The sequence below is a fragment of the Strix aluco genome, chromosome 10 (assembly GCF_031877795.1).
Source record: "Strix aluco isolate bStrAlu1 chromosome 10, bStrAlu1.hap1, whole genome shotgun sequence".
Lineage (NCBI taxonomy): Eukaryota > Metazoa > Chordata > Aves > Strigiformes > Strigidae > Strix > Strix aluco.
Window position 1 is genome coordinate 21,938,520 of NC_133940.1, and position 8,056 is coordinate 21,946,575.

The window sequence follows — 8,056 nt, forward strand, 5'->3', positions numbered from 1 at the left end:
CTGGGTCACTGCCGCCCCCATGACGGTGGCAGCCAGCTTTCCCCCGCAGCTTGCTGGGCCCCGGGTGCTCCCGCAGCGCTTGCTGTTTGCAGGGTGCAAGCAATTCCCACGCTTTTGGAGACGAGCCCGTGCGAAGCTCCACTGTGCGGTGTCCATCGGCCACGTCCAGGCTCCCAGTTTTTTTGTTTAAGCTCTGCTCCTGCCCTCCACTTCTGCCCGTGCACCGATGGCTGGAGGTGCCGAGGCTGTGCAAGGGCTCCCAGCCCTCCCCAGTGCTCTGGGGACGGGGGCACTGTTGCTCTCGGGGGGCTGCTGGCATGTGCTCATGTGTGCAGGGGGGTTTCTGCAGCGGGGGAAGCCCAGGAGCTGCCGGCATGGTGGGGGAACACGGCATGGGCAGGCATGTGCATGCATACACATGCATGTGCATGCATGTCTGTGTGTGCATATGGACGGGTGTGGGTGTGCGTTAGGTTAATGGTTGGACTAGGTGATCTTCAAGGTCTTTTCCAACCTTGATGATTCTGTGATGATTCTGTGATTCTGTACGTGTGTGGGCCCGTTCCCGTGTGTGTTTGTGCACATGTGCATGGGTGTGCGTGTGCATGGACGTGCTGCCAGCCCTCAGCAAAGCGGTGTGAAGCCTGAGCTCTCCCCATGGAGGGCTCCGGCATCCCGCGCCTGCTTTGTGCAGAGCCTTGCCCCAGAGTTGACCTAGAAGGAATTTCCTGACTAATTTTTTTTTTTTTTTCTATGTTCAAAAATTTCCATTTGTTGAAATCGTACCATTTCTTCATGGAAATGAACCCATCTTAAGAAAGGCTTTCAGAAATCCAGCGTGAAGTTTCTAGTCTGAACAGGATGAGGCTCCCTGGTGTAGAGGAGCTGGCACGTACTGTTTTTCCAAGCTGTTTACTCTCATAAAAACCCAGAGTGCATCATGCACTAATTAAAATTGCACTGAAAAAAAGAAAATCCACGTCGAGTTTTGCTCAGGGTGAGAAATGGAGAAAGAAATTGCTTTTAGCGGGTCCGGTGCTGGCTTTGCGAGAGTGTCGGGGCACCGCTGCTGGCAACCTGGGAGTAAATCCAAGTGGGACAGAAACGGAATTGCTGAATAGCTTAGGGAAAGCGTTGTGCATATGTGTGTACAGGGGCGTGCGTGCCCTGGTGTGTATCAGCTCCCTGCAAAGGGGTTTGGGTTCCCTGGCCCCGGCGTGGCAGGAGCTCCTCACCCCTCAGCCCCGTGGCAGCTCCCGGGCCACCTCCACTTCCCTTGACTCGGTAGCAATTGCTCAGGGCTGTAAAACACACCGGTGAGTTTTAATATTTGAGAGGCCAATAACAGAAGGGAATTATATTGATGAGTGAAAGACAGCAGGTTATCCGGAGGAGAAATAGCATTTTTTAATGGAAAGCAATCACAGACAGCATTTGAAAACATCTGAGAGATTTTGGAAATCTAAATGCAGTAAATCTGTGCAGACACCAGGTTTGTCTTTCTTCACTTTTCACCAGAAAGTTTCACCTCTGAAGCTTTTGTTATTCACTGGAAACTGAAGTATTTGAAAACATTGTCTTTTCCTGTCAAAATTACAGTTTCAGAGGAAAACTTTGGAGCGGCTCTACTGAAAGATGGTTATGATTACAGGAAAGAATTACAGCAGTGCTGTTAAGCAGACATAATTGATCAGCATAGCAGCGATCTTCACAATATCCCCCACTCAAGGCACAGGAAACACTGCAAATACCACTCGTAAACCAAATTAGGCATTATTATTTTATTACTGTTGTAAGGTAAATGTCAAGCTTTTTAATGGCAATCACTGTAACTCCGGCAGGAGTCGGGTGTCTGAATTAGCTGGAAGAGGTGAGAACCTCCCAGGGCTGGGAGTTAATAAAACTCAATAAATATCATCCGTCCCTTCCAGCGCTTGGCGAGTGCCAGGGATGGAGCGGCTGGGGTGAGCAGCAGGGGTGCGGGAGGGTCCTGCTGCTGAGCTGGAGACCTCATTTTGCTGTAGCCTGCAAAACTGGACACTGCTGGCCTGGAGGGATGGGGAGCAACAGGGGTGAGCACACACAATGCTTGCATACATATGCAGGCACACATGCACACATGCATGCACATGCAGCCCCAGAGCCAGCTCAGCCCCTGTGCCCCGGCCCCCGTGCAGGGCAGGGAGCAGGATGAGACCCCTCCACACCAAATAAATATCCATAAATATCCAAAGGCCTTGAACTGCCTTTGACAGCAGCAAAATGCTGTGCAACCCAAATTGTCCTTCCCCTCAGCAGCTGTGGGCTGGATCCTGACAGGGAGACAGATACTTGGGATGCAGAGAGGAACAGAAACAACAGAATGATGCTGGTCAGGAATGTTGTTTTTTTGTTTTTTTGTTTTTTTTTTTTTTTCCCCCCATTCCCCAGTGCTGTGGCTCAGTGTTCAGGGTTTCAGAGAAAGAAAAAAAAAAGAATTTTCCATGAAAAGACAACAATTTTTGGGGGAAAAAACCCTCAATCTCTTTAAGATGACAATCAGTTTCTCTGTATAAAAAGCAGTTCTGATGGAAATCTCCCATCAATGCCAATGAAGAGGGAACAATCACTAATTTTCCTTGAAGCTAATGAGCATGAGTGTATATGACAGGGGAGAATTTAATCTGATGTGAACTGAGGAAGAAAAGCAATACTGATATTAATGTGTGACTAATTGATACCCAGAAGAACATTTGAAATGATTAAAAGGCATTTGATTTTTATACAGGACAATAAGAGGCTCATTGGCTACAACTGGTGCATCCTTTCAGTTTTCTACTTCTTGCTCCAGTTTGCCCAGAAAAATCTATCATATCCGCAGTGTATCTTGACTGCTGCATAAAATCTCAGTGCCTGAAAATGTTATACCAAGGAGTTCCTCCTGGAGAGCACAAAGGTTCATACATGGTGTGAGTGGGGGCAAGAAGCCCAGCAGAAATAAAACAGGTCCCTGAAACCACTAAAAAGCAGCTCCCCAAAGCAGTGGGGCTAGGGCAGCAACCTCTAGTCGAAAACCCATCGTGATTAATATGGTGCTCTTTGTTATAATGAAAAACCCATTAAGGTCAGTGGCAGCATCTCTGAGCAGCACTAAATTGGAACGATGGAGACAGTAAAGTTAAAAATGAGCCATAATATTAATGTGGATAGTGAATTAATTGGGCAATTCTATAGGTAGTAAGTAAATCATATCATTTACCGCAGGACGTAGTGCCTCGCGGCTCCGGCTGCAGGGCAGTGTGGTGGCAGTGGTGGCACCTGCTCCCGATGGAGCTGGGGGAGCGACACAGAGCTGCAGCACCCAGGGGAACCCCGCTGCGTCCACCCCTGCCGGCCTTTGCCCCTTCTTGGGTGCCACTGGGGGGTCTCTCAGTAAGGGAAATGCCTCTCGTTTTGCTCTTTCAGGTGTTCCAGCCCCAAAATACGTCCCAAGCGTTGGCTTGCAGTTTGTCTGGGGTGCTGCATCCACAGTCCAAGGTGTCTGTCCCCTGGTCCTGCAGCTGTGGTCCAAGGTGTCTGTCCCCCTTTGCTGTTGTACACATGAAGCTTTGAGCAGGCTGCCAGCAGATTTACAGAATGGCTGTTCCCCTGGTTTGGGTGGGTCTTTCAGGAAAGGTTTTTTCACATCTGGGAGATGTGCAGTACCATCACACAGCTGTTAGCCATCTCCTGCTGCTTTTGTGTCTTGGACTGGGACCCACTGTGGGGGCAGAGAGCGGTGATTTATACCAGGGTGAAACATTTGCACGCATGTCAGTTGGGCTGCCGGCTCCCTTCCCACTTCACACATCCCGGACAGCAAACAGAAAAAGGGAAAAGTCATAAATGAAAGAAAATTGCTCATTAGCCAGTGCCTGATTACACAGAACCATCTCTGCTTCAAACCATCCCATTTTCTGTAACATTTGCCAGATGAGAGGACACATACTTCCTCTTATCAACTAGCCACATATGGCCTCAGCTGAAGGGAGGTTTCAGTAATTGGCCTATTCATCATTCATTGTTTATCTTAAGTTCACATTGTCATAGGAAACTCCAGAGACATCCTTGATTTAAGTTAAGAAATTTAATCATTATGATAAAACTGCTCAGGGAGTTGGACTTCATGTTGGAGATGCACGTGGCCATGTGGCACTCCTGCAGCCTGTAGCCACAGCAGATTATTCAAAGCTGACAAAGCTTTTGGAGAGAATAGAAAAAGATAAATTCATGGTGGCCGTTCTGATGGAGCCTCTCGGAAAGTTATTACTGAAGACACACACTTCTCCTTGCTCACAGCCCATGAAAAATCCTGTTCCTCTGAGCTCAGGGGGATGTCTACCTCATTGCTGCTGTTGCGACTCCCTCGTCAACAGAAGTTATTAACAGTGCTGGAGAATTTTATCCAAATGCCGGTTTCATCTTGATAAATAACAATTTCATGTCTCTGTTCTACTAGATGACTACACGGTTTTATTTCAAACACTTAACTTCTTCAGAAATGCTTCCCTGTGCACAAGGCTTAGCTCATCTATAGAATACGTGCTGAGCAGTTTTTATTTTCACCAGGCTTCAAATATCTGTAATGCAAAGACCAAACCCATAATCCTGCACTATCATAAGTCACTTCTCCCAATAAAGAGCTACTTCCTACTGGGAGTGCTAAAATGTAATTGGAAGCTACATGTGTATTGGTGTCACACCAAAAAGCATTTTATTAAAAATAGTTTAAAGGTTGTTAAGATCTGAAGGAATAGTCTACAGCTCCTCTTGGATGTGCAAGAAAGGAAACCGGGAAGAGGACAACTTGGGGAGCGAGGGGTCAGTGTCTCCCTCTGCCCTGCAGTAATTGCCCCCCCAGTGCCCATCGCGCTGTACAGGGGCTGTTATTGAGTTCCACCTTCATGGCAGCAGACAGATGCTCAGGGTGATGCAGGCTCTCTGCTGGCAGCAGTTAATTGCCAGCCTGCTCAGTTAGAAGCGGGTAATTTGGTGATGACTGTGTCGGAGGTGCAGGGGGAAGGAGGTGGGCGAGGCCAGCCTGGTTTCTTGAGCAAGTGCAGATGTTGCACTGCAGGTGTGTGGGTCCTTTGCAGGACAGATGGATGCTCTGAGCTTCTCCAGCAGCAGCGATAAGCCCGTCGGTGTGGGAAGAGGCACCAGGTTCCCCTTCGAGGGACTGCAGGTTCTGTATTGGTCGTGAACTCAACAGTGGAAAACCCACAGGGAGAAGAAACTTTTTGGTAAAAATGGCTGCATCGTGCTGGGATTGTGTGAAGACAATAACCAGTGTATTATCAACGCTTAGTAAACCTAAAATATTTAATATTAACATATTGAACATTTCCTACTGGGTCAGGTCAGTTCAGTATCACACAGGCTCCTGCGTTGTTTTACTGTCACCTGATGTATGTATTAATGTTTACTTACTAAAGCAAGTAAGGGGCCGAGTTAAGATTACTCCTGAATGCTACTAATCAAGAAAGTATCCATTAAACTGAAGAATTTCAATGCAGTTAATTTTTCTTTGATTGTCATTAAATCTCCCATTGATGGCCTTTGCAATTAATTGTGCTGTGACGCCACAAGCATAATTTCCCCTTGTCCTCTGAGACCATGTGCAGCCGCAGCATCCCGGCGATGGGAGGATGAATGCCCCAGTCTTCTGGGTGCGCTGAGGTCTCTGGGGAGATCCTGAGGCTTGGGAGATGGGGGTTTGCCTGGTCCTTTCTCAGTGATGTCTCCATGCAGCCTTACCTGCTTCCCCTGAGCTTCAAGTTCAGCCGCTGCCTCCTTCTCAGCTCTCATACATACCGCCAAGCTGTTCATGGCTTCAGGGTCCTTCTGGAAAAAAAGCAGCTATTTTAAAAATCAATAAAACAAATAAAATGGACCAAAGTCAGTGTGATTGCCCATCTCTGCCTCAAATAGAAAGAAGCAGTGGGAGGCTTTGAAGGTCTATGAATTTTGGGGTTCATCAGGTGGTGCTGCTGTGGGCTGGCTCCCCTCTGGATGCTCAGCAGCAGCTGGGGGCCCCTGGGGGTGCCCAGGTGGGTGAGGGGGGTACTCCAGCCAGCTACGCTTCCACCTGGGGCACCAGGTGCTCCCCATGAGCAAAGGTGGTTGGAGCCAATGCTGCTCAGCTGCCCCTGCCTGTGGGGTACACAGGGGATGGGAGGGCTGCAGGGGGGTTTGGGCTGTGCTGCTGCCGGCCTTTGGCTGGCAGAGAAGGGCTGCAGGGCTCTGAGTGGCTCCAGGAGCATGGGGTGCTGAGAGCCGAGGATCAGCAAGGGGAAACTGCGACAAATATAGATGAAAAAGGTGGCGAACAGAGTAGGGAGGAGGCTCTGGTGTGTGCAGGTGAGGTGGGAGCTGTGGGGTCATGGCAGCACTATGTGCATTAACTGGCCCTGTTCCTGCAGGGGAGTGGCACCTGTGCCAGGCTGGGCTGTGTGCCCGCGCTGCGGCGACGGTGCTACAGGATCTCCTCCTCCTCCTCTGCAGCTTCCTCTCTGCCTCAGCCATGTGTGATGGCAGATGGCCTGCAAAGGGGGTGCAGAGGGGAGACGATCAGCATATTGGTGGTGATGTACCATGGCATGCACCACTCGCCCGCCTGCGAGAGCGGGCTGGCTGCCGGGGGCCATGGGCACTGCGGTCCTGCCGTGTCACCGGGCTTCCTCCCACCCGGGTGCTGTGTGTGAGCAGCTGACTGGTGGCGAGTCAGAGGGTTCCTGGTTCTCCAGGGCTGTGTCTGGTGGGAGCTATTGTGGGTTGTCCCAGGAGTTGATGTCCCACCTCAACTCTTGCCCTCTTGGGAGGTGCCTGAGTCCCAGTGCACAGACCCCTGGATGGGGCTCTCCTAAGGTGGGAGGGCTGGCTCGCACCCTGTGTGGTGCTGGGCCACTGGTGCTGTGGCTGGCCCCATTCTGTGCCCTCAAGCTTGCTGCCTCCTTCCCCTGCAGCTGGGCTGGCTGCAGCTCAGCTCCTTTCTTGACTTGGTGATCTTTGCCTTTGGGATCACGATGGCATACTTCCACCATGTGTGGTGTGTCTGCCCTCACCTTCCACCTGATGTACCCATGTGTGACTGCTGCAGGGGGGCTGTGCCCAGCCTGTGCCCCACAAAGTCCATCTGCAGTGGGCTGAGCCCAGCCCTGTGTACCCTTGGAGCAGTCTGGGCATGCAGAAAGCATCTGCATTGCCTCCCCTCAGGTGACACCCCCCCTTTTTCCTGTCTCCTTCCCTCCTGCTGAGGCTCTTATTTTTCTCCTAACGTTATGTCTTGAAGCTCCATCTCACCTTCTTTCTCTATTGCTCTGCTCTCCCCTTGCTATACCTGTTGGGGACTTTTTTTCCTCCCTCCCTTCTAAGGTACTTCCCTTCTGTTGGATTTTTCTCTCCTCCTTTGCTTTGTTCCTGCTCTCCCTCCTGGTTCCTCCCGCCCCCTCCTTGCTCTTTCCCTCTCCATGCCACCTGCCGCAATCTTCTCCTCCCGTTCCACCCCCAGCATCTCCCCCGCTCCCTGGCTGTTTCGGCTCTGTGGCAGGAGGGAGCTGCAGCCCTTGGGAAGGGACATGCACCCCAGTGGTGCAGCTCCTGGGCTGCCAGGCCCTGGGGTCTTCTCCCTGGGTCTGTCCCTGGTGAGGTCTTGGCTGGCAAGTGGAAATTCCTGGGAGAACCTGCTTAAGTTTGCCACCAGCTATGGTGATTGGTTTCTGCCTTTTTACAATTTCTTTTTGTCCTGTGAGAAACTGCTCACTAAAGAAAGCATATTTTTCTTGCTTACTGGGAGTTCCTGTTTGTCATTTTTATAAATCAGTGTTTATTGGCCTAATTATTGTAAATGCAGAGCCCAATAAAGGTGACTGTGATTGCAATATCTGATAATGAATTTTATAACAAACCTGCTGAGCCTGAAAGCTGCCAGCAGGAAAGACATTATGTCAGGTTAATGACAGAGAGGAGAAATCCTCCCTGCTAAGCTTTTTTCCAAAGCATGAGGGTCTCTGGTGGAGGCTGCTGGGGGTCTTGCTGG